Source organism: Salmo salar, chromosome 12, assembly GCF_965601325.2.
Source record: "Salmo salar chromosome 12, fSalSal1, whole genome shotgun sequence".
Taxonomy (NCBI): domain Eukaryota; kingdom Metazoa; phylum Chordata; class Actinopteri; order Salmoniformes; family Salmonidae; genus Salmo; species Salmo salar.
Genome location: NC_138302.1, coordinates 104,754,004 through 104,779,820, shown reverse-complemented (window position 1 = coordinate 104,779,820; position 25,817 = coordinate 104,754,004).

Here is a 25,817-nt window from a genome sequence, read left to right as displayed (position 1 = left end):
GTGTAATGGGTTAGAGAGAGAGAGATTACTTACTAGACAGTGTAATGGGTTAGAGAGAGAGAGAGGTTACTGACTAGACAGTGTAATGGGTTAGAGAGAGAGGTTACTTACTAGACAGTGTAATGGGTTAGAGAGAGAGGTTACTTACTAGACAGTGTAATGGGTTAGAGAGAGAGAGGTTACTTACTAGACAGTGTAATGGGTTAGAGAGAGAGGTTACTTACTAGACAGTGTAACGGGTTAGAGAGAGAGGCTACTTACTAGACAGTGTAATGGGTTAGAGAGAGAGAGAGGTTACTTACTAGACTAGACAGTGTAATGGGTTAGCGAGAGAGAGGTTACTTACTAGACTAGACAGTGTAATGGGTTAGAGAGAGAGAGAGGTTACTTACTAGACAGTGTAATGGGTTAGAGAGAGGTTACTTACTAGACAGCGTAATGGGTTAGAGAGAGAGAGATTACTTACTAGACACTGTAATGGGTTAGAGAGAGAGGTTACTTACTAGACAGTGTAATGGGTTAGAGAGAGAGGTTACTTACTAGACAGTGTAATGGGTTAGAGAGAGAGAGGTTACTTACTAGACAGTGTAATGGGTTAGAGAGAGAGAGATTACTTACTAGACAGTGTAATGGGTTAGAGAGAGAGAGGTTACTTACTAGACAGTGTAATGGGTTAGAGAGAGAGAGAGGTTACTTACTAGACAGTGTAATGGGTTAGAGAGAGAGAGGTTACTTACTAGACTAGACAGTGTAATGGGTTAGAGAGAGAGAGGTTACTTACTAGACAGTTTAATGGGTTAGAGAGAGAGGTTACTTACTAGACAGTGTAATGGGTTAGAGAGAGAGAGAGGTTACTTACTAGACAGTGTAATGGGTTAGAGAGAGAGAGGTTACTTACTAGACTAGACAGTGTAATGGGTTAGAGAGAGAGAGGTTACTTACTAGACAGTTTAATGGGTTAGAGAGAGAGAGAGGTTACTTACTAGACTAGACAGTGTAATGGGCTAGAGAGAGAGAGGTTACTTACTAGACAGTGTAATGGGTTAGAGAGAGAGAGAGGTTACTTACTAGACAGTGTAATGGGTTAGAGAGAGAGGTTACTTACTAGACAGTGTAATGGGTTAGAGAGAGAGAGGTTACTTACTAGACAGTGTAATGGGTTAGAGAGAGAGATTACTTACTAGACAGTGTAATTGGTTAGAGAGAGAGAGGTTACTTACTAGACAGTGTAATGGGTTAGAGAGAGAGAGGGGTTACTTACTAGACAGTGTAATGGGTTAGAGAGAGAGAGGTTACTTACTAGACTAGACAGTGTAATGGGTTAGAGAGAGAGAGATTACTTACAAGACAGTGTAATGGGTTAGAGAGAGAGAGGTTACTTACTAGACAGTGTAATGGGTTAGAGAGAGAGAGAGGTTACTTACTAGACAGTGTAATGGGTTAGAGAGAGAGAGAGGTTACTTACTAGACTAGACAGTGTAATGGGTTAGAGAGAGAGAGATTACTTACTAGACAGTGTAATGGGTTAGAGAGAGAGAGAGGTTACTTACTAGACAGTGTAATGGGTTAGAGAGAGAGAGGTTACTTACTAGACTAGACAGTGTAATGGGTTAGAGAGAGAGAGGTTACTTACTAGACAGTGTAATGGGTTAGAGAGAGAGAGAGGTTACTTACTAGACTAGACAGTGTAATGGGTTAGAGAGAGAGAGGTTACTTACTAGACAGTGTAATGGGTTAGAGAGAGAGAGAGAGGTTACTTACTAGACAGTGTAATGGGTTAGAGAGAGAGGTTACTTACTAGACAGTGTAATGGGTTAGAGAGAGAGAGGGGTTACTTACTAGACAGTGTAATGGGTTAGAGAGAGAGAGGTTACTTACTAGACTAGACAGTGTAATGGGTTAGAGAGAGAGAGATTACTTACAAGACAGTGTAATGGGTTAGAGAGAGAGAGGTTACTTACTAGACAGTGTAATGGGTTAGAGAGAGAGAGAGGTTACTTACTAGACAGTGTAATGGGTTAGAGAGAGAGAGAGGTTACTTACTAGACTAGACAGTGTAATGGGTTAGAGAGAGAGAGATTACTTACTAGACAGTGTAATGGGTTAGAGAGAGAGAGAGGTTACTTACTAGACAGTGTAATGGGTTAGAGAGAGAGAGGTTACTTACTAGACTAGACAGTGTAATGGGTTAGAGAGAGAGAGTTTACTTACTAGACAGTGTAATGGGTTAGAGAGAGAGAGGTTACTTACTAGACAGTGTAATGGGTTAGAGAGAGAGAGAGGTTACTTACTAGACTAGAGAGTGTAATGGGTTAGAGAGAGAGAGTTTACTTACTAGACAGTGTAATGGGTTAGAGAGAGAGAGGTTACTTACTAGACTAGACAGTGTAATGGGTTAGAGAGAGAGAAGTTACTTACTAGACAGTGTAATGGGTTAGAGAGAGAGAGAGGTTACTTACGAGACTAGACAGTGTAATGGGTTAGAGAGAGAGAGGTTACTTACTAGACAGTGTAATGGGTTAGAGAGAGAGAGAGAGAGAGAGAGGTTACTTACTAGACAGTGTAATGGGTTAGAGAGAGAGAGGTTACTTACTAGACAGTGTAATGGGTTAGAGAGAGAGGTTACTTACTAGACAGTGTAATGGGTGAGAGAGAGAGGTTACTTACTAGACAGTGTAATGGGTTAGAGAGAGAGAGGGGTTACTTACTAGACAGTGTAATGGGTTAGAGAGAGAGAGGTTACTTACTAGACTAGACAGTGTAATGGGTTAGAGAGAGAGATATTACTTACTAGACAGGGTAATGGGTTAGAGAGAGAGAGGTTACTTACTAGACAGTGTAATGGGTTAGAGAGAGAGAGAGGTTACTTACTAGACAGTGTAATGGGTTAGAGAGAGAGAGAGGTTACTTACTAGACTAGACAGTGTAATGGGTTAGAGAGAGAGGTTACTTACTAGACAGTGAAATGGGTTAGAGAGAGAGAGAGGTTACTTACTAGACAGTGTAATGGGTTAGAGAGAGAGAGGTAACTTACTAGACTAGACAGTGTAATGGGTTAGAGAGAGAGAGGTTACTTACTAGACAGTTTAATGGGTTAGAGAGAGAGAGAGGTTACTTACTAGACTAGACAGTGTAATGGGTTAGAGAGAGAGAGGTTACTTACTAGACAGTGTAATGGGTTAGAGAGAGAGAGAGGTTACTTACTAGACAGTGTAATGGGTTAGAGAGAGAGAGAGGTTACTTACTAGACAGTGTAATGGGTTAGAGAGAGAGAGAGGTTACTTACTAGACTAGACAGTGTAATGGGTTAGAGAGAGAGAGGTTACTTACTAGACAGTGTAATGGGTTAGAGAGAGAGAGAGAGGTTACTTACTAGACAGTGTAATGGGTTAGAGAGAGAGGTTACTTACTAGACAGTGTAATGGGTTAGAGAGAGAGGTTACTGACTAGACAGTGTAACGGGTTAGAGAGAGAGGTTACTTACTAGACAGTGTAATGGGTTAGAGAGAGAGAGAGTTTACTTACTAGACAGTGTAATGGGTTAGAGAGAGAGAGAGAGGTTACTTACTAGACAGTGTAATGGGTTAGAGAGAGAGGTTACTTACTAGACAGTGTAATGGGTTAGAGAGAGAGAGAGGTTACTTACTAGACAGTGTAATGGGTTAGAGAGAGAGAGAGGTTACTTACTAGACTAGACAGTGTAATGGGTTAGAGAGAGAGAGATTACTTACTAGACAGTGTAATGGGTTAGAGAGAGAGAGAGGTTACTTACTAGACAGTGTAATGGGTTAGAGAGAGAGAGGTTACTTACTAGACTAGACAGTGTAATGGGTTAGAGAGAGAGAGTTTACTTACTAGACAGTGTAATGGGTTAGAGAGAGAGAGGTTACTTACTAGACAGTGTAATGGGTTAGAGAGAGAGAGGTTACTTACTAGACAGTGTAATGGGTTAGAGAGAGAGAGAGGTTACTTACTAGACTAGAGAGTGTAATGGGTTAGAGAGAGAGAGTTTACTTACTAGACAGTGTAATGGGTTAGAGAGAGAGAGGTTACTTACTAGACTAGACAGTGTAATGGGTTAGAGAGAGAGAAGTTACTTACTAGACAGTGTAATGGGTTAGAGAGAGAGAGAGGTTACTTACGAGACTAGACAGTGTAATGGGTTAGAGAGAGAGAGGTTACTTACTAGACAGTGTAATGGGTTAGAGAGAGAGAGAGAGAGAGAGGTTACTTACTAGACAGTGTAATGGGTTAGAGAGAGAGAGGTTACTTACTAGACAGTGTAATGGGTTAGAGAGAGAGGTTACTTACTAGACAGTGTAATGGGTTAGAGAGAGAGGTTACTTACTAGACAGTGTAATGGGTTAGAGAGAGAGAGGGGTTACTTACTAGACAGTGTAATGGGTTAGAGAGAGAGAGGTTACTTACTAGACTAGACAGTGTAATGGGTTAGAGAGAGAGATATTACTTACTAGACAGGGTAATGGGTTAGAGAGAGAGAGGTTACTTACTAGACAGTGTAATGGGTTAGAGAGAGAGAGAGGTTACTTACTAGACAGTGTAATGGGTTAGAGAGAGAGAGAGGTTACTTACTAGACTAGACAGTGTAATGGGTTAGAGAGAGAGAGGTTACTTACTAGACAGTGTAATGGGTTAGAGAGAGAGAGAGGTTACTTACTAGACAGTGTAATGGGTTAGAGAGAGAGAGGTTACTTACTAGACTAGACAGTGTAATGGGTTAGAGAGAGAGAGGTTACTTACTAGACAGTTTAATGGGTTAGAGAGAGAGAGAGGTTACTTACTAGACTAGACAGTGTAATGGGTTAGAGAGAGAGAGGTTACTTACTAGACAGTGTAATGGGTTAGAGAGAGAGAGAGGTTACTTACTAGACAGTGTAATGGGTTAGAGAGAGAGAGAGGTTACTTACTAGACAGTGTAATGGGTTAGAGAGATAGAGAGGTTACTTACTAGACTAGACAGTGTAATGGGTTAGAGAGAGAGAGGTTACTTACTAGACAGTGTAATGGGTTAGAGAGAGAGAGAGAGGTTACTTACTAGACAGTGTAATGGGTTAGAGAGAGAGGTTACTTACTAGACAGTGTAATGGGTTAGAGAGAGAGGTTACTGACTAGACAGTGTAACGGGTTAGAGAGAGAGGTTACTTACTAGACAGTGTAATGGGTTAGAGAGAGAGAGAGTTTACTTACTAGACAGTGTAATGGGTTAGAGAGAGAGAGAGAGGTTACTTACTAGACAGTGTAATGGGTTAGAGAGAGAGGTTACTTACTAGACAGTGTAATGGGTTAGAGAGAGAGAGAGGTTACTTACTAGACTAGACAGTGTAATGGGTTAGAGAGAGAGAGGTTACTTACTAGACGGTGTAATGGGTTATAGAGAGAGAGGTTACTTACTAGACAGTGTAATGGGTTAGAGAGAGAGAGGGGTTACGTACTAGACTAGACAGTGTAATGGGTTAGAGAGAGAGGTTACTTACTAGACAGTGTAATGGGTTAGAGAGAGAGAGAGGTTACTTACTAGACAGTGTAATGGGTTAGAGAGAGAGGTTACTTACAATACTAGACAGTGTAATGGGTTATAGAGAGAGAGATTACTTACTAGACAGTGTAATGGGTTAGAGAGAGAGAGAGGTTACTTACTAGACAGTGTAATGGGTTAGAGAGAGAGAGTTTACTTACTAGACTAGACAGTGTAATGGGTTAGAGAGAGAGAGGTTACTTACTAGACAGTGTATTGGGTTAGAGAGAGAGAGAGGTTACTTACTAGACAGTGTAATGGGTTAGAGAGAGAGGTTACTTACTAGACAGTGTAATTGGTTAGAGAGAGAGGTTACTTACTAGACAGTGTAATGGGTTAGAGAGAGAGAGGGGTTACTTACTAGACAGTGTAATGGGTTAGAGAGAGAGGTTACTTACTAGACAGTGTAATGGGTTAGAGAGAGAGAGATTACTTACAAGAAAGTGTAATGGGTTAGAGAGAGAGAGGTTACTTACTAGACAGTGTAATGGGTTAGAGAGAGAGAGTTTAGACAGTGTAATGGGTTAGAGAGAGAGAGAGGTTACTTACTAGACTAGACAGTGTAATGGGTTAGAGAGAGAGAGATTACTTACTAGACAGTGTATTGGGTTAGAGAGAGAGAGAGGTTACTTACTAGACAGTGTAATGGGTTAGAGAGAGAGAGGTTACTTACTAGACTAGACAGTGTAATGGGTTAGAGAGAGAGAGGTTACTTACTAGACAGTGTAATGGGTTAGAGAGAGAGAGAGGTTACTTACTAGACTAGACAGTGTAATGGGTTAGAGATAGAGAGGTTACTTACTAGACAGTGTAATGGGTTAGAGAGAGAGAGAGAGGTTACTTACTAGACAGTGTAATGGGTTAGAGAGAGAGGTTACTTACTAGACAGTGTAATGGGTTAGAGAGAGAGAGAGAGGTTACTGACTAGACAGTGTAATGGGTTAGAGAGAGAGAGGTTACATACTAGACAGTGTAATGGGTTAGAGAGAGAGGTTACTTACTAGACAGTGTAATGGGTTAGAGAGAGAGGTTACTTACTAGACAGTGAAATGGGTTAGAGAGAGAGAGGTTACTTACTAGACAGTGTAATTGGTTAGAGAGAGAGAGGTTACTTACTAGACAGTGTAACGGGTTAGAGAGAGAGGTTACTTACTAGACAGTGTAATGGGTTAGAGAGAGAGATTACTTACTAGACAGTGTAATGGGTTAGAGAGAGAGGTTACTTACTAGACAGTGTAATTGGTTAGAGAGAGAGAGGTTACTTACTAGACTAGACAGTGTAATGGGTTAGAGAGAGAGAGTTTACTTACTAGACAGTGTAATGGGTTAGAGAGAGAGAGGTTACTTACTAGACAGTGTAATGGGTTAGAGAGAGAGAGGTTACTTACTAGACAGTGTAATGGGTTAGAGAGAGAGAGAGGTTACTTACTAGACTAGAGAGTGTAATGGGTTAGAGAGAGAGAGTTTACTTACTAGACAGTGTAATGGGTTAGAGAGAGAGAGGTTACTTACTAGACTAGACAGTGTAATGGGTTAGAGAGAGAGAAGTTACTTACTAGACAGTGTAATGGGTTAGAGAGAGAGAGAGGTTACTTACGAGACTAGACAGTGTAATGGGTTAGAGAGAGAGAGGTTACTTACTAGACAGTGTAATGGGTTAGAGAGAGAGAGAGAGAGAGAGAGAGAGAGGTTACTTACTAGACAGTGTAATGGGTTAGAGAGAGAGAGGTTACTTACTAGACAGTGTAATGGGTTAGAGAGAGAGGTTACTTACTAGAAAGTGTAATGGGTTAGAGAGAGAGGTTACTTACTAGACAGTGTAATGGGTTAGAGAGAGAGAGGGGTTACTTACTAGACAGTGTAATGGGTTAGAGAGAGAGAGGTTACTTACTAGACTAGACAGTGTAATGGGTTAGAGAGAGAGATATTACTTACTAGACAGGGTAATGGGTTAGAGAGAGAGAGGTTACTTACTAGACAGTGTAATGGGTTAGAGAGAGAGAGAGGTTACTTACTAGACAGTGTAATGGGTTAGAGAGAGAGAGAGGTTACTTACTAGACTAGACAGTGTAATGGGTTAGAGAGAGAGAGGTTACTTACTAGACAGTTTAATGGGTTAGAGAGAGAGAGAGGTTACTTACTAGACTAGACAGTGTAATGGGTTAGAGAGAGAGAGGTTACTTACTAGACAGTGTAATGGGTTAGAGAGAGAGAGAGGTTACTTACTAGACAGTGTAATGGGTTAGAGAGAGAGGTTACTTACTAGACAGTGTAATGGGTTAGAGAGAGAGAGGTTACTTACTAGACAGTGTAATGGGTTAGAGAGAGAGAGGTTACTTACTAGACAGTGTAATGGGTTAGAGAGAGAGGTTACTTACTAGACAGTGTAATTGGTTAGAGAGAGAGAGGTTACTTACTAGACAGTGTAATGGGTTAGAGAGAGAGAGGGGTTACTTACTAGACAGTGTAATGGGTTAGAGAGAGAGAGGTTACTTACTAGACTAGACAGTGTAATGGGTTAGAGAGAGAGAGATTACTTACAAGACAGTGTAATGGGTTAGAGAGAGAGAGGTTACTTACTAGACAGTGTAATGGGTTAGAGAGAGAGAGAGGTTACTTACTAGACAGTGTAATGGGTTAGAGAGAGAGAGAGGTTACTTACTAGACTAGACAGTGTAATGGGTTAGAGAGAGAGAGATTACTTACTAGACAGTGTAATGGGTTAGAGAGAGAGAGAGGTTACTTACTAGACAGTGTAATGGGTTAGAGAGAGAGGTTACTTACTAGACTAGACAGTGTAATGGGTTAGAGAGAGAGAGGTTACTTACTAGACAGTGTAATGGGTTAGAGAGAGAGAGAGGTTACTTACTAGACTAGACAGTGTAATGGGTTAGAGATAGAGAGGTTACTTACTAGACAGTGTAATGGGTTAGAGAGAGAGAGAGAGGTTACTTACTAGACAGTGTAATGGGTTAGAGAGAGAGGTTACTTACTAGACAGTGTAATGGGTTAGAGAGAGAGAGAGAGGTTACTGACTAGACAGTGTAATGGGTTAGAGAGAGAGAGGTTACATACTAGACAGTGTAATGGGTTAGAGAGAGAGGTTACTTACTAGACAGTGTAATGGGTTAGAGAGAGAGGTTACTTACTAGACAGTGAAATGGGTTAGAGAGAGAGAGGTTACTTACTAGACAGTGTAATGGGTTAGAGAGAGAGAGGTTACTTACTAGACAGTGTAATTGGTTAGAGAGAAAGAGGTTACTTACTAGACAGTGTAATGGGTTAGAGAGAGAGAGGGGTTACTTACTAGACAGTGTAATGGGTTAGAGAGAGAGAGGTTACTTACTAGACTAGACAGTGTAATGGGTTAGAGAGAGAGAGATTACTTACAAGACAGTGTAATGGGTTAGAGAGAGAGAGGTTACTTACTAGACAGTGTAATGGGTTAGAGAGAGAGAGAGGTTACTTACTAGACTAGACAGTGTAATGGGTTAGAGAGAGAGAGTTTACTTACTAGACAGTGTAATGGGTTAGAGAGAGAGAGGTTACTTACTAGACAGTGTAATGGGTTAGAGAGAGAGAGGTTACTTACTAGACAGTGTAATGGGTTAAAGAGAGAGAGAGGTTACTTACTAGACTAGAGAGTGTAATGGGTTAGAGAGAGAGAGTTTACTTACTAGACAGTGTAATGGGTTAGAGAGAGAGAGGTTACTTACTAGACTAGACAGTGTAATGGGTTAGAGAGAGAGAAGTTACTTACTAGACAGTGTAATGGGTTAGAGAGAGAGAGAGGTTACTTACGAGACTAGACAGTGTAATGGGTTAGAGAGAGAGAGGTTACTTACTAGACAGTGTAATGGGTTAGAGAGAGAGAGAGAGAGAGAGAGAGAGAGAGGTTACTTACTAGACAGTGTAATGGGTTAGAGAGAGAGGTTACTTACTAGACAGTGTAATGGGTTAGAGAGAGAGATTACTTACTAGACAGTGTAATGGGTTAGAGAGAGAGGTTACTTACTAGACAGTGTAATGGGTTAGAGAGAGAGAGGGGTTACTTACTAGACAGTGTAATGGGTTAGAGAGAGAGAGGTTACTTACTAGACTAGACAGTGTAATGGGTTAGAGAGAGAGATATTACTTACTAGACAGGGTAATGGGTTAGAGAGAGAGAGGTTACTTACTAGACAGTGTAATGGGTTAGAGAGAGAGAGAGGTTACTTACTAGACAGTGTAATGGGTTAGAGAGAGAGAGAGGTTACTTACTAGACTAGACAGTGTAATGGGTTAGAGAGAGAGGTTACTTACTAGACAGTGTAATGGGTTAGAGAGAGAGAGAGGTTACTTACTAGACAGTGTAATGGGTTAGAGAGAGAGAGAGGTTACTTACTAGACTAGACAGTGTAATGGGTTAGAGAGAGAGGTTACTTACTAGACAGTGAAATGGGTTAGAGAGAGAGAGAGGTTACTTACTAGACAGTGTAATGGGTTAGAGAGAGAGAGGTTACTTACTAGACTAGACAGTGTAATGGGTTAGAGAGAGAGAGGTTACTTACTAGACAGTTTAATGGGTTAGAGAGAGAGAGAGGTTACTTACTAGACTAGACAGTGTAATGGGTTAGAGAGAGAGAGGTTACTTACTAGACAGTGTAATGGGTTAGAGAGAGAGAGAGGTTACTTACTAGACAGTGTAATGGGTTAGAGAGAGAGAGAGGTTACTTACTAGACAGTGTAATGGGTTAGAGAGAGAGAGAGGTTACTTACTAGACTAGACAGTGTAATGGGTTAGAGAGAGAGAGGTTACTTACTAGACAGTGTAATGGGTTAGAGAGAGAGAGAGAGGTTACTTACTAGACAGTGTAATGGGTTAGAGAGAGAGGTTACTTACTAGACAGTGTAATGGGTTAGAGAGAGAGGTTACTGACTAGACAGTGTAACGGGTTAGAGAGAGAGGTTACTTACTAGACAGTGTAATGGGTTAGAGAGAGAGAGAGTTTACTTACTAGACAGTGTAATGGGTTAGAGAGAGAGAGAGAGGTTACTTACTAGACAGTGTAATGGGTTAGAGAGAGAGGTTACTTACTAGACAGTGTAATGGGTTAGAGAGAGAGAGAGGTTACTTACTAGACAGTGTAATGGGTTAGAGAGAGAGAGAGGTTACTTACTAGACTAGACAGTGTAATGGGTTAGAGAGAGAGAGATTACTTACTAGACAGTGTAATGGGTTAGAGAGAGAGAGAGGTTACTTACTAGACAGTGTAATGGGTTAGAGAGAGAGAGGTTACTTACTAGACTAGACAGTGTAATGGGTTAGAGAGAGAGAGTTTACTTACTAGACAGTGTAATGGGTTAGAGAGAGAGAGGTTACTTACTAGACAGTGTAATGGGTTAGAGAGAGAGAGGTTACTTACTAGACAGTGTAATGGGTTAGAGAGAGAGAGAGGTTACTTACTAGACTAGAGAGTGTAATGGGTTAGAGAGAGAGAGTTTACTTACTAGACAGTGTAATGGGTTAGAGAGAGAGAGGTTACTTACTAGACTAGACAGTGTAATGGGTTAGAGAGAGAGAAGTTACTTACTAGACAGTGTAATGGGTTAGAGAGAGAGAGAGGTTACTTACGAGACTAGACAGTGTAATGGGTTAGAGAGAGAGAGGTTACTTACTAGACAGTGTAATGGGTTAGAGAGAGAGAGAGAGAGAGAGGTTACTTACTAGACAGTGTAATGGGTTAGAGAGAGAGAGGTTACTTACTAGACAGTGTAATGGGTTAGAGAGAGAGGTTACTTACTAGACAGTGTAATGGGTTAGAGAGAGAGGTTACTTACTAGACAGTGTAATGGGTTAGAGAGAGAGAGGGGTTACTTACTAGACAGTGTAATGGGTTAGAGAGAGAGAGGTTACTTACTAGACTAGACAGTGTAATGGGTTAGAGAGAGAGATATTACTTACTAGACAGGGTAATGGGTTAGAGAGAGAGAGGTTACTTACTAGACAGTGTAATGGGTTAGAGAGAGAGAGAGGTTACTTACTAGACAGTGTAATGGGTTAGAGAGAGAGAGAGGTTACTTACTAGACTAGACAGTGTAATGGGTTAGAGAGAGAGAGGTTACTTACTAGACAGTGTAATGGGTTAGAGAGAGAGAGAGGTTACTTACTAGACAGTGTAATGGGTTAGAGAGAGAGAGGTTACTTACTAGACTAGACAGTGTAATGGGTTAGAGAGAGAGAGGTTACTTACTAGACAGTTTAATGGGTTAGAGAGAGAGAGAGGTTACTTACTAGACTAGACAGTGTAATGGGTTAGAGAGAGAGAGGTTACTTACTAGACAGTGTAATGGGTTAGAGAGAGAGAGAGGTTACTTACTAGACAGTGTAATGGGTTAGAGAGAGAGAGAGGTTACTTACTAGACAGTGTAATGGGTTAGAGAGAGAGAGAGGTTACTTACTAGACTAGACAGTGTAATGGGTTAGAGAGAGAGAGGTTACTTACTAGACAGTGTAATGGGTTAGAGAGAGAGAGAGAGGTTACTTACTAGACAGTGTAATGGGTTAGAGAGAGAGGTTACTTACTAGACAGTGTAATGGGTTAGAGAGAGAGGTTACTGACTAGACAGTGTAACGGGTTAGAGAGAGAGGTTACTTACTAGACAGTGTAATGGGTTAGAGAGAGAGAGAGTTTACTTACTAGACAGTGTAATGGGTTAGAGAGAGAGAGAGAGGTTACTTACTAGACAGTGTAATGGGTTAGAGAGAGAGGTTACTTACTAGACAGTGTAATGGGTTAGAGAGAGAGAGAGGTTACTTACTAGACTAGACAGTGTAATGGGTTAGAGAGAGAGAGGTTACTTACTAGACGGTGTAATGGGTTATAGAGAGAGAGGTTACTTACTAGACAGTGTAATGGGTTAGAGAGAGAGAGGGGTTACGTACTAGACTAGACAGTGTAATGGGTTAGAGAGAGAGGTTACTTACTAGACAGTGTAATGGGTTAGAGAGAGAGAGAGGTTACTTACTAGACAGTGTAATGGGTTAGAGAGAGAGGTTACTTACAATACTAGACAGTGTAATGGGTTATAGAGAGAGAGATTACTTACTAGACAGTGTAATGGGTTAGAGAGAGAGAGAGGTTACTTACTAGACAGTGTAATGGGTTAGAGAGAGAGAGTTTACTTACTAGACTAGACAGTGTAATGGGTTAGAGAGAGAGAGGTTACTTACTAGACAGTGTATTGGGTTAGAGAGAGAGAGAGGTTACTTACTAGACAGTGTAATGGGTTAGAGAGAGAGGTTACTTACTAGACAGTGTAATTGGTTAGAGAGAGAGGTTACTTACTAGACAGTGTAATGGGTTAGAGAGAGAGAGGGGTTACTTACTAGACAGTGTAATGGGTTAGAGAGAGAGGTTACTTACTAGACAGTGTAATGGGTTAGAGAGAGAGAGATTACTTACAAGAAAGTGTAATGGGTTAGAGAGAGAGAGGTTACTTACTAGACAGTGTAATGGGTTAGAGAGAGAGAGTTTAGACAGTGTAATGGGTTAGAGAGAGAGAGAGGTTACTTACTAGACTAGACAGTGTAATGGGTTAGAGAGAGAGAGATTACTTACTAGACAGTGTATTGGGTTAGAGAGAGAGAGAGGTTACTTACTAGACAGTGTAATGGGTTAGAGAGAGAGAGGTTACTTACTAGACTAGACAGTGTAATGGGTTAGAGAGAGAGAGGTTACTTACTAGACAGTGTAATGGGTTAGAGAGAGAGAGAGGTTACTTACTAGACTAGACAGTGTAATGGGTTAGAGATAGAGAGGTTACTTACTAGACAGTGTAATGGGTTAGAGAGAGAGAGAGAGGTTACTTACTAGACAGTGTAATGGGTTAGAGAGAGAGGTTACTTACTAGACAGTGTAATGGGTTAGAGAGAGAGAGAGAGGTTACTGACTAGACAGTGTAATGGGTTAGAGAGAGAGAGGTTACATACTAGACAGTGTAATGGGTTAGAGAGAGAGGTTACTTACTAGACAGTGTAATGGGTTAGAGAGAGAGGTTACTTACTAGACAGTGAAATGGGTTAGAGAGAGAGAGGTTACTTACTAGACAGTGTAATTGGTTAGAGAGAGAGAGGTTACTTACTAGACAGTGTAACGGGTTAGAGAGAGAGGTTACTTACTAGACAGTGTAATGGGTTAGAGAGAGAGATTACTTACTAGACAGTGTAATGGGTTAGAGAGAGAGGTTACTTACTAGACAGTGTAATTGGTTAGAGAGAGAGAGGTTACTTACTAGACTAGACAGTGTAATGGGTTAGAGAGAGAGAGTTTACTTACTAGACAGTGTAATGGGTTAGAGAGAGAGAGGTTACTTACTAGACAGTGTAATGGGTTAGAGAGAGAGAGGTTACTTACTAGACAGTGTAATGGGTTAGAGAGAGAGAGAGGTTACTTACTAGACTAGAGAGTGTAATGGGTTAGAGAGAGAGAGTTTACTTACTAGACAGTGTAATGGGTTAGAGAGAGAGAGGTTACTTACTAGACTAGACAGTGTAATGGGTTAGAGAGAGAGAAGTTACTTACTAGACAGTGTAATGGGTTAGAGAGAGAGAGAGGTTACTTACGAGACTAGACAGTGTAATGGGTTAGAGAGAGAGAGGTTACTTACTAGACAGTGTAATGGGTTAGAGAGAGAGAGAGAGAGAGAGAGAGAGAGGTTACTTACTAGACAGTGTAATGGGTTAGAGAGAGAGAGGTTACTTACTAGACAGTGTAATGGGTTAGAGAGAGAGGTTACTTACTAGAAAGTGTAATGGGTTAGAGAGAGAGGTTACTTACTAGACAGTGTAATGGGTTAGAGAGAGAGAGGGGTTACTTACTAGACAGTGTAATGGGTTAGAGAGAGAGAGGTTACTTACTAGACTAGACAGTGTAATGGGTTAGAGAGAGAGATATTACTTACTAGACAGGGTAATGGGTTAGAGAGAGAGAGGTTACTTACTAGACAGTGTAATGGGTTAGAGAGAGAGAGAGGTTACTTACTAGACAGTGTAATGGGTTAGAGAGAGAGAGAGGTTACTTACTAGACTAGACAGTGTAATGGGTTAGAGAGAGAGAGGTTACTTACTAGACAGTTTAATGGGTTAGAGAGAGAGAGAGGTTACTTACTAGACTAGACAGTGTAATGGGTTAGAGAGAGAGAGGTTACTTACTAGACAGTGTAATGGGTTAGAGAGAGAGAGAGGTTACTTACTAGACAGTGTAATGGGTTAGAGAGAGAGGTTACTTACTAGACAGTGTAATGGGTTAGAGAGAGAGAGGTTACTTACTAGACAGTGTAATGGGTTAGAGAGAGAGAGGTTACTTACTAGACAGTGTAATGGGTTAGAGAGAGAGGTTACTTACTAGACAGTGTAATTGGTTAGAGAGAGAGAGGTTACTTACTAGACAGTGTAATGGGTTAGAGAGAGAGAGGGGTTACTTACTAGACAGTGTAATGGGTTAGAGAGAGAGAGGTTACTTACTAGACTAGACAGTGTAATGGGTTAGAGAGAGAGAGATTACTTACAAGACAGTGTAATGGGTTAGAGAGAGAGAGGTTACTTACTAGACAGTGTAATGGGTTAGAGAGAGAGAGAGGTTACTTACTAGACAGTGTAATGGGTTAGAGAGAGAGAGAGGTTACTTACTAGACTAGACAGTGTAATGGGTTAGAGAGAGAGAGATTACTTACTAGACAGTGTAATGGGTTAGAGAGAGAGAGAGGTTACTTACTAGACAGTGTAATGGGTTAGAGAGAGAGGTTACTTACTAGACTAGACAGTGTAATGGGTTAGAGAGAGAGAGGTTACTTACTAGACAGTGTAATGGGTTAGAGAGAGAGAGAGGTTACTTACTAGACTAGACAGTGTAATGGGTTAGAGATAGAGAGGTTACTTACTAGACAGTGTAATGGGTTAGAGAGAGAGAGAGAGGTTACTTACTAGACAGTGTAATGGGTTAGAGAGAGAGGTTACTTACTAGACAGTGTAATGGGTTAGAGAGAGAGAGAGAGGTTACTGACTAGACAGTGTAATGGGTTAGAGAGAGAGAGGTTACATACTAGACAGTGTAATGGGTTAGAGAGAGAGGTTACTTACTAGACAGTGTAATGGGTTAGAGAGAGAGGTTACTTACTAGACAGTGAAATGGGTTAGAGAGAGAGAGGTTACTTACTAGACAGTGTAATGGGTTAGAGAGAGAGAGGTTACTTACTAGACAGTGTAATTGGTTAGAGAGAAAGAGGTTACTTACTAGACAGTGTAATGGGTTAGAGAGAGAGAGGGGTTACTTACTAGACAGTGTAATGGGTTAGAGAGAGAGAGGTTACTTACTAGACTAGACAGTGTAATGGGTTAGAGAGAGAGAGATTACTTACAAGACAGTGTAATGGGTTAGAGAGAGAGAGGTTACTTACTAGACAGTGTAATGGGTTAGAGAGAGAGAGAGGTTACTTACTAGACTAGACAGTGTAATGGGTTAGAGAGAGAGAGTTTACTTACTAGACAGTGTAATGGGTTAGAGAGAGAGAGGTTACTTACTAGACAGTGTAATGGGTTAGAGAGAGAGAGGTTACTTACTAGACAGTGTAATGGGTTAAAGAGAGAGAGAGGTTACTTACTAGACTAGAGAGTGTAATGGGTTAGAGAGAGAGAGTTTACTTACTAGACAGTGTAATGGGTTAGAGAGAGAGAGGTTACTTACTAGACTAGACAGTGTAATGGGTTAGAGAGAGAGAAGTTACTTACTAGACAGTGTAATGGGTTAGAGAGAGAGAGAGGTTACTTACGAGACTAGACAGTGTAATGGGTTAGAGAGAGAGAGGTTACTTACTAGACAGTGTAATGGGTTAGAGAGAGAGAGAGAGAGAGAGAGAGAGAGAGGTTACTTACTAGACAGTGTAATGGGTTAGAGAGAGAGGTTACTTACTAGACAGTGTAATGGGTTAGAGAGAGAGATTACTTACTAGACAGTGTAATGGGTTAGAGAGAGAGGTTACTTACTAGACAGTGTAATGGGTTAGAGAGAGAGAGGGGTTACTTACTAGACAGTGTAATGGGTTAGAGAGAGAGAGGTTACTTACTAGACTAGACAGTGTAATGGGTTAGAGAGAGAGATATTACTTACTAGACAGGGTAATGGGTTAGAGAGAGAGAGGTTACTTACTAGACAGTGTAATGGGTTAGAGAGAGAGAGAGGTTACTTACTAGACAGTGTAATGGGTTAGAGAGAGAGAGAGGTTACTTACTAGACTAGACAGTGTAATGGGTTAGAGAGAGAGGTTACTTACTAGACAGTGTAATGGGTTAGAGAGAGAGAGAGGTAGTGTAATGGGTTAGAGAGAGAGAGAGGTTACTTACTAGACTAGACAGTGTAATGGGTTAGAGAGAGAGAGATTACTTACTAGACAGTGTAATGGGTTAGAGAGAGAGAGAGGTTACTTACTAGACAGTGTAATGGGTTAGAGAGAGAGAGGTTACTTACTAGACTAGACAGTGTAATGGGTTAGAGAGAGAGAGTTTACTTACTAGACAGTGTAATGGGTTAGAGAGAGAGAGGTTACTTACTAGACAGTGTAATGGGTTAGAGAGAGAGAGGTTACTTACTAGACAGTGTAATGGGTTAAAGAGAGAGAGAGGTTACTTACTAGACTAGAGAGTGTAATGGGTTAGAGAGAGAGAGTTTACTTACTAGACAGTGTAATGGGTTAGAGAGAGAGAGGTTACTTACTAGACTAGACAGTGTAATGGGTTAGAGAGAGAGAAGTTACTTACTAGACAGTGTAATGGGTTAGAGAGAGAGAGAGGTTACTTACGAGACTAGACAGTGTAATGGGTTAGAGAGAGAGAGGTTACTTACTAGACAGTGTAATGGGTTAGAGAGAGAGAGAGAGAGAGAGAGAGAGAGAGAGGTTACTTACTAGACAGTGTAATGGGTTAGAGAGAGAGGTTACTTACTAGACAGTGTAATGGGTTAGAGAGAGAGATTACTTACTAGACAGTGTAATGGGTTAGAGAGAGAGGTTACTTACTAGACAGTGTAATGGGTTAGAGAGAGAGAGGGGTTACTTACTAGACAGTGTAATGGGTTAGAGAGAGAGAGGTTACTTACTAGACTAGACAGTGTAATGGGTTAGAGAGAGAGATATTACTTACTAGACAGGGTAATGGGTTAGAGAGAGAGAGGTTACTTACTAGACAGTGTAATGGGTTAGAGAGAGAGAGAGGTTACTTACTAGACAGTGTAATGGGTTAGAGAGAGAGAGAGGTTACTTACTAGACTAGACAGTGTAATGGGTTAGAGAGAGAGGTTACTTACTAGACAGTGTAATGGGTTAGAGAGAGAGAGAGGTTACTTACTAGACAGTGTAATGGGTTAGAGAGAGAGAGGTTACTTACTAGACTAGACAGTGTAATGGGTTAGAGAGAGAGAGGTTACTTACTAGACAGTTTAATGGGTTAGAGAGAGAGAGAGGTTACTTACTAGACTAGACAGTGTAATGGGTTAGAGAGAGAGAGGTTACTTACTAGACAGTGTAATGGGTTAGAGAGAGAGAGAGGTTACTTACTAGACAGTGTAATGGGTTAGAGAGAGAGGTTACTTACTAGACAGTGTAATGGGTTAGAGAGAGAGAGAGGTTACTGACTAGACAGTGTAATGGGTTAGAGAGAGAGAGGTTACTTACTAGACAGTGTAATGTTTTAGACAGAGAGGTTACTTACTAGACAGTGTAATGGGTTAGAGAGAGAGAGGTTACTTACTAGACAGTGTAATGGGTTAGAGAGAGAGAGAGGTTACTTACTAGACTAGACAGTGTAATGGGTTAGAGAGAGAGAGAAGTTACTTACTAGACAGTGTAATGGGTTAGAGAGAGAGAGAGGTTACTTACTAGACAGTGTAACGGGTTAGAGAGAGGTTACTTACTAGACAGTGTAACGGGTTAGAGAGAGAGATTACTTACTAAACAGTGTAATGGGTTAGACAGAGAGAGGTTACTTACTAGACAGTGAAATGGGTTAGAGAGAGAGAGAGGTTACTTACTAGACAGTGTAATGGGTTAGAGAGAGAGAGGGTTACTTACTAGACAGTGTAACGGGTTAGAGAGAGAGGGTTACTTACTAGACAGTGTAATGGGTTAGAGAGAGAGGTTACTTACTAGACAGTGTAATGGGTTAGAGAGAGAGAGGTTACTTACTAGACTAGACAGTGTAATGGGTTAGAGAGAGAGAGAGTTACTTACAAGACAGTGTAATGGGTTAGAGAGAGAGAGAGTTACTTACTAGACAGTGTAATGGGTTAGAGAGAGAGAGAGGTTACTTACTAGACAGTGTAACGGGTTAGAGAGAGGTTACTTACTAGACAGTGTAATGGGTTAGAGAGAGAGGTTACTTACTAGACAGTGTAATGGGTTAGAGAGAGAGAGGTTACTTACTAGACTAGACAGTGTAATGGGTTAGAGAGAGAGAGGTTACTTACTAGACAGTGTAATGGGTTAGAGAGAGAGAGGTTACTTACTAGACAGTGTAATGGGTTAGAGAGAGAGAGATTACTTACTAGACAGTGTAATGGGTTAGAGAGAGAGAGAGAGAGAGGTTACTTACTAGACAGTGTAATGGGTTAGAGAGAGAGAGGTTACTTACTAGACAGTGTAATGGGTTAGAGAGAGAGTTTACTTACTAGACAGTGTAATGGGTTAGAGAGAGAGGTTACTTACTAGACAGTGTAATGGGTTAGAGAGAGAGAGAGGTTACTTACTAGACAGTGTAATGGGTTAGAGAGAGAGAGAGGTTACTTACTAGACTAGACAGTGTAATGGGTTAGAGAGAGAGATATTACTTACTAGACAGGGTAATGGGTTAGAGAGAGAGAGGTTACTTACTAGACAGTGTAATGGGTTAGAGAGAGAGAGAGGTTACTTACTAGACAGTGTAATGGGTTAGAGAGAGAGAGAGGTTACTTACTAGACTAGACAGTGTAATGGGTTAGAGAGAGAGGTTACTTACTAGACAGTGTAATGGGTTAGAGAGAGAGAGAGGTTACTTACTAGACAGTGTAATGGGTTAGAGAGAGAGAGGTTACTTACTAGACTAGACAGTGTAATGGGTTAGAGAGAGAGAGGTTACTTACTAGACAGTTTAATGGGTTAGAGAGAGAGAGAGGTTACTTACTAGACTAGACAGTGTAATGGGTTAGAGAGAGAGAGGTTACTTACTAGACAGTGTAATGGGTTAGAGAGAGAGAGAGGTTACTTACTAGACAGTGTAATGGGTTAGAGAGAGAGGTTACTTACTAGACAGTGTAATGGGTTAGAGAGAGAGAGAGGTTACTGACTAGACAGTGTAATGGGTTAGAGAGAGAGAGGTTACTTACTAGACAGTGTAATGTTTTAGACAGAGAGGTTACTTACTAGACAGTGTAATGGGTTAGAGAGAGAGAGGTTACTTACTAGACAGTGTAATGGGTTAGAGAGAGAGAGAGGTTACTTACTAGACTAGACAGTGTAATGGGTTAGAGAGAGAGAGAAGTTACTTACTAGACAGTGTAATGGGTTAGAGAGAGAGAGAGGTTACTTACTAGACAGTGTAACGGGTTAGAGAGAGGTTACTTACTAGACAGTGTAACGGGTTAGAGAGAGAGATTACTTACTAAACAGTGTAATGGGTTAGACAGAGAGAGGTTACTTACTAGACAGTGAAATGGGTTAGAGAGAGAGAGAGGTTACTTACTAGACAGTGTAATGGGTTAGAGAGAGAGAGGTTACTTACTAGACAGTGTAACGGGTTAGAGAGAGAGGTTACTTACTAGACAGTGTAATGGGTTAGAGAGAGAGGTTACTTACTAGACAGTGTAATGGGTTAGAGAGAGAGAGGTTACTTACTAGACTAGACAGTGTAATGGGTTACAGAGAGAGAGATTACTTACTAGACAGTGTAATGGGTTAGAGAGAGAGAGGTTACTTACTAGACAGTGTAATGGGTTAGAGAGAGAGAGGTTACTTACTAGACAGTGTAATGGGTTAGAGAGAGAGAGAGGTTACTTACTAGACTAGAGAGTGTAATGGGTTAGAGAGAGAGAGTTTACTTACTAGACAGTGTAATGGGTTAGAGAGAGAGAGAGGTTACTTACTAGACAGTGTAATGGGTTAGAGAGAGAGAGGTTACTTACTAGACTAGACAGTGTAATGGGTTAGAGAGAGAGAGAGGTTACTTATTAGACAGTGTAATGGGTTAGAGAGAGAGAGGTTACTTACTAGATTAGACAGTGTAATGGGTTAGAGAGAGAGCGGTTACTTGCTAGACAGTGTAATGGGTTAGAGAGAGAGAGAGAGAGGTTACTTACTAGACAGTGTAATGGGTTAGAGAGAGAGAGGTTACTTACTAGACAGTGTAATGGGTTAGAGAGAGAGGTTACTTACTAGACAGTGTAATGGGTTAGAGAGAGAGATTACTTACTAGACAGTGTAATGGGTTAGAGGGAGAGAGGGGTTACTTACTAGACAGTGTAATGGGTTAGAGAGAGAGAGGTTACTTACTAGACTAGACAGTGTAATGGGTTAGAGAGAGAGATATTACTTACTAGACAGTGTAATGGGTTAGAGAGAGAGAGGTTACTTACTAGACAGTGTAATGGGTTAGAGAGAGAGAGAGGTTACTTACTAGACAGTGTAATGGGTTAGAGAGAGAGAGGTTACTTACTAGACAGTGTAATGGGTTAGAGAGAGAGAGAGGTTACTTACTAGACAATGTAATGGGTTAGAGAGAGAGAGGTTACTTACTAGACTAGACAGTGTAATGGGTTAGAGAGAGAGAGGTTACTTACTAGACAGTGTAATGGGTTAGAGAGAGAGAGAGGTTACTTACTAGACTAGACAGTGTAATGGGTTAGAGAGAGAGAGAGAGAGAGATTACTTACTAGACAGTGTAATGGTTAGAGAGAGAGAGGTTACTTACTAGACAGTGTAATGGGTTAGAGAGAGAGGTTACTTACTAGACAGTGTAATGGGTTAGAGAGAGAGGTTACTTACTAGACAGTGTAATGGGTTAGAGAGAGAGACGGGTTACTTACTAGACAGTGTAATGGGTTAGAGAGAGAGAGGTTACTTACTAGACTAGACAGTGTAATGGGTTACAGAGAGAGAGATTACTTACTAGACAGTGTAATGGGTTAGAGAGAGAGAGGTTACTTACTAGACAGTGTAATGGGTTAGAGAGAGAGAGGTTACTTACTAGACAGTGTAATGGGTTAGAGAGAGAGATTACTTACTAGACAGTGTAATGGGTTAGAGAGAGAGAGGGGTTACTTACTAGACAGTGTAATGGGTTAGAGAGAGAGAGGTTACTTACTAGACTAGACAGTGTAATGGGTTAGAGAGAGAGATATTACTTACTAGACAGTGTAATGGGTTAGAGAGAGAGAGCTTACTTACTAGACAGTGTAATGGGTTAGAGAGAGAGAGAGGTTACTTACTAGACAGTGTAATGGGTTAGAGAGAGAGAGAGGTTACTTACTAGACTAGACAGTGTAATGGGTTAGAGAGAGAGACTACTTACTAGAAAGTGTAATGGGTTAGAGAGAGAGAGAGGTTACTTACTAGACAGTGTAATGGGTTAGAGAGAGAGAGGTTACTTACTAGACTAGACAGTGTAATGGGTTAGAGAGAGAGAGGTTACTTACTAGACAGTGTAATGGGTTAGAGAGAGAGAGAGATTACTTACTAGACTAGAGAGTGTAATGGGTTAGAGAGAGAGAGTTTACTTACTAGACAGTGTAATGGGTTAGAGAGAGAGAGAGGTTACTTACTAGACAGTGTAATGGGTTAGAGAGAGAGAGGTTACTTACTAGACAGTGTAATGGGTTAGAGTGAGAGAGAGGTTACTTACTAGACTAGACAGTGTAATGGGTTAGAGAGAGAGAGAGGTTACTTACTAGACAGTGTAATGGGTTAGAGAGAGAGAGGTTACTTACTAGACTAGACAGTGTAATGGGTTAGAGAGAGAGAGGTTACTTACTTGACAGTGTAATGGGTTAGAGAGAGAGAGAGAAAGAGAGGTTACTTACTAGACAGTGTAATGGTTAGAGAGAGAGGTTACTTACTAGACAGTGTAATGGGTTAGAGAGAGATGTTACTTACTAGACAGTGTAATGGGTTAGAGAGAGAGGTTACTTACTAGACAGTTTAATGGGTTAGAGAGAGAGACGGGTTACTTACTAGACAGTGTAATGGGTTAGAGGGAGAGAGGTTACTTACTAGACTAGACAGTGTAATGGGTTACAGAGAGAGAGATTACTTACTAGACAGTGTAATGGGTTAGAGAGAGAGAGGTTACTTACTAGACAGTGTAATGGGTTAGAGAGAGAGAGGTTACTTACTAGACAGTGTAATGGGTTAGAGAGAGAGAGATGTTACTTACTAGACTAGAGAGTGTAATGGTTTAGAGAGAGAGAGTTTACTTACTAGACAGTGTAATGGGTTAGAGAGAGAGAGCTTACTTACTAGACTAGACAGTGTAATGGGTTAGAGAGAGAGAGGTTACTTACTAGACAGTGTAATGGGTTAGAGAGAGAGAGAGGTTACTTACTAGACTAGACAGTGTAATGGGTTAGAGAGAGAGAGAGGTTACTTACTAGACTAGACAGTGTAATGGGTTAGAGAGAGAGAGAGGTTACTTACTAGACAGTGTAATGGGTTAGAGAGAGAGGTTACTTACTAGACATTGTAATGGGTTAGAGAGAGAGGTTACTTACTAGACAGTGTAATGGGTTAGAGAGAGAGGTTACTTACTAGACAGTGTAATGGGTTAGAGAGAGAGAGGGGTTACTTACTAGACAGTGTAATGGGGTAGAGAGAGAGAGGTTACTTACTAGACTAGACAGTGTAATGGGTTAGAGAGAGAGATATTACTTACTAGACAGTGTAATGGGTTAGAGAGAGAGAGGTTACTTACTAGACAGTGTAATGGGTTAGAGAGAGAGAGAGGTTACTTACTAGACAGTGTAATGGGTTAGAGAGAGAGAGAGGTTACTTACTAGACTAGACAGTGTAATGGGTTAGAGAGAGAGGTTACTTACTAGACAGTGTAATGGGTTAGAGAGAGAGAGAGATTACTTACTAGACAGTGTAATGGGTTAGAGAGAGAGAGAGGTTACTTACTAGACAGTGTAATGGGTTAGAGAGAGAGAGAGGTTACTTACTAGACAGTGTAATGGGTTAGAGAGAGAGAGAGGTTACTTACTAGACAGTGTAATGGGTTAGAGAGAGGTTACTTACTAGACAGTGTAATGGGTTAGAGAGAGAGAGGTTACTTACTAGACAGTGTAATGGGTTAGAGAGAGAGGTTACTTACTAGACAGTGTAATGGGTTAGAGAGAGAGAGGTTACTTACTAGACAGTGTAATGGGTTAGAGAGAGAGAGAGAGGTTACTTACTAGACAGTGTAATGGGTTAGAGAGAGAGAGGGGTTACTTACTAGACAGTGTAATGGGTTAGAGAGAGAGAGGTTACTTACAAGACTAGACAGTGTAATGGGTTAGAGAGAGAGATATTACTTACTAGACAGTGTAATGGGTTAGAGAGAGAGAGGTTACTTACTAGACAGTGTAATGGGTTAGAGAGAGAGAGAGGTTACTTACTAGACAGTGTAATGGGTTAGAGAGAGAGAGAGGTTACTTATTAGACTAGACAGTGTAATGGGTTAGAGAGAGAGGTTACTTACTAGACAGTGTAATGGGTTAGAGAGAGAGAGAGGTTACTTACTAGACAGTGTAATGGGTTAGAGAGAGAGGTTACTTACTAGACAGTGTAATGGGTTAGAGAGAGAGAGAGGTTACTGACTAGACAGTGTAATGGGTTAGAGAGAGAGAGGTTACTTACTAGACTAGACAGTGTAATGGGTTAGAGAGAGAGAGAGGTTACTTATTAGACAGTGTAATGGGTTAGAGAGAGAGAGAGGTTACTTACTAGACAGTGTAACGGGTTAGAGAGAGAGGTTACTTACTAGACAGTGTAACGGGTTAGAGAGAGAGGTTACTTACTAGACAGTGTAATGGGTTAGAGAGAGAGAGGTTACTTATTAGACTAGACAGTGTAATGGGTTAGAGAGAGAGGTAACTTACTAGACAGTGTAATGGGTTAGAGAGAGAGAGAGGTTACTTACTAGACAGTGTAATGGGTTAGAGAGAGAGGTTACTTACTAGACAGTGTAATGGGTTAGAGAGAGAGAGAGGTTACTGACTAGACAGTGTAATGGGTTAGAGAGAGAGAGGTTACTTACTAGACAGTGTAATGGGTTAGAGAGAGAGTTTACTTACTAGACAGTGTAATGGGTTAGAGAGAGAGGTTACTTACTAGACAGTGTAACGGGTTATAGAGAGAGTGGTTACTTACTAGACAGTGTAATGGGTTAGAGAGAGAGAGAGGTTACTTACTAGACAGTGTAATAGGTTAGAGAGAGAGATTACTTACTAGACAGTGTAACGGGTTAGAGAGAGAGGTTACTTACTAGACAGTGTAATGGGTTAGAGAGAGAGATTACTTACTAGAGAGTGTAACGGGTTAGAGAGAGAGGTTACTTACTAGACAGTGTAATGGGTTAGAGAGAGAGAGGTTACTTACTAGACAGTGTAATGGGTTAGAGAGAGAGAGGTTACTTACTAGACAGTGTAACGGGTTAGAGAGAGAGGTTACTTACTAGACAGTGTAACGGGTTAGAGAGGTTACTTACTAGACAGTGTAATGGGTTAGAGAGAGAGAGGTTACTTACTAGACTAGACATTGTAATGGGTTAGAGAGAGAGAGGTTACTTACTAGACAGTGTAATGGGTTAGAGAGAGAGAGGTTACTTACTAGACTAGACAGTGTAATGGGTTAGAGAGAGAGAGAGGTTACTTATTAGACAGTGTAATGGGTTAGAGAGAGAGAGAGGCTACTTACTAGACAGTGTAATGGGTTAGAGAGAGAGAGGTTACTTACTAGACAGTGTAATGGGTTAGAGAGAGAGGTTACTTACTAGACAGTGTAATGGGTTAGAGAGAGAGAGAGGTTACTTACTAGACAGTGTAATGGGTTAGAGAGAGAGAGAGAGGTTACTTACTAGACAGTGTAATGGGTTAGAGAGAGAGTTACTTACTAGACAGTGTAATGGGTTAGAGAGAGAGAGAGGTTACTGACTAGACAGTGTAATGGGTTAGAGAGAGAGAGGTTACTTACTAGACAGTGTAATGGGTTAGAGAGAGAGAGAGAGGTTACTTACTAGACAGTGTAA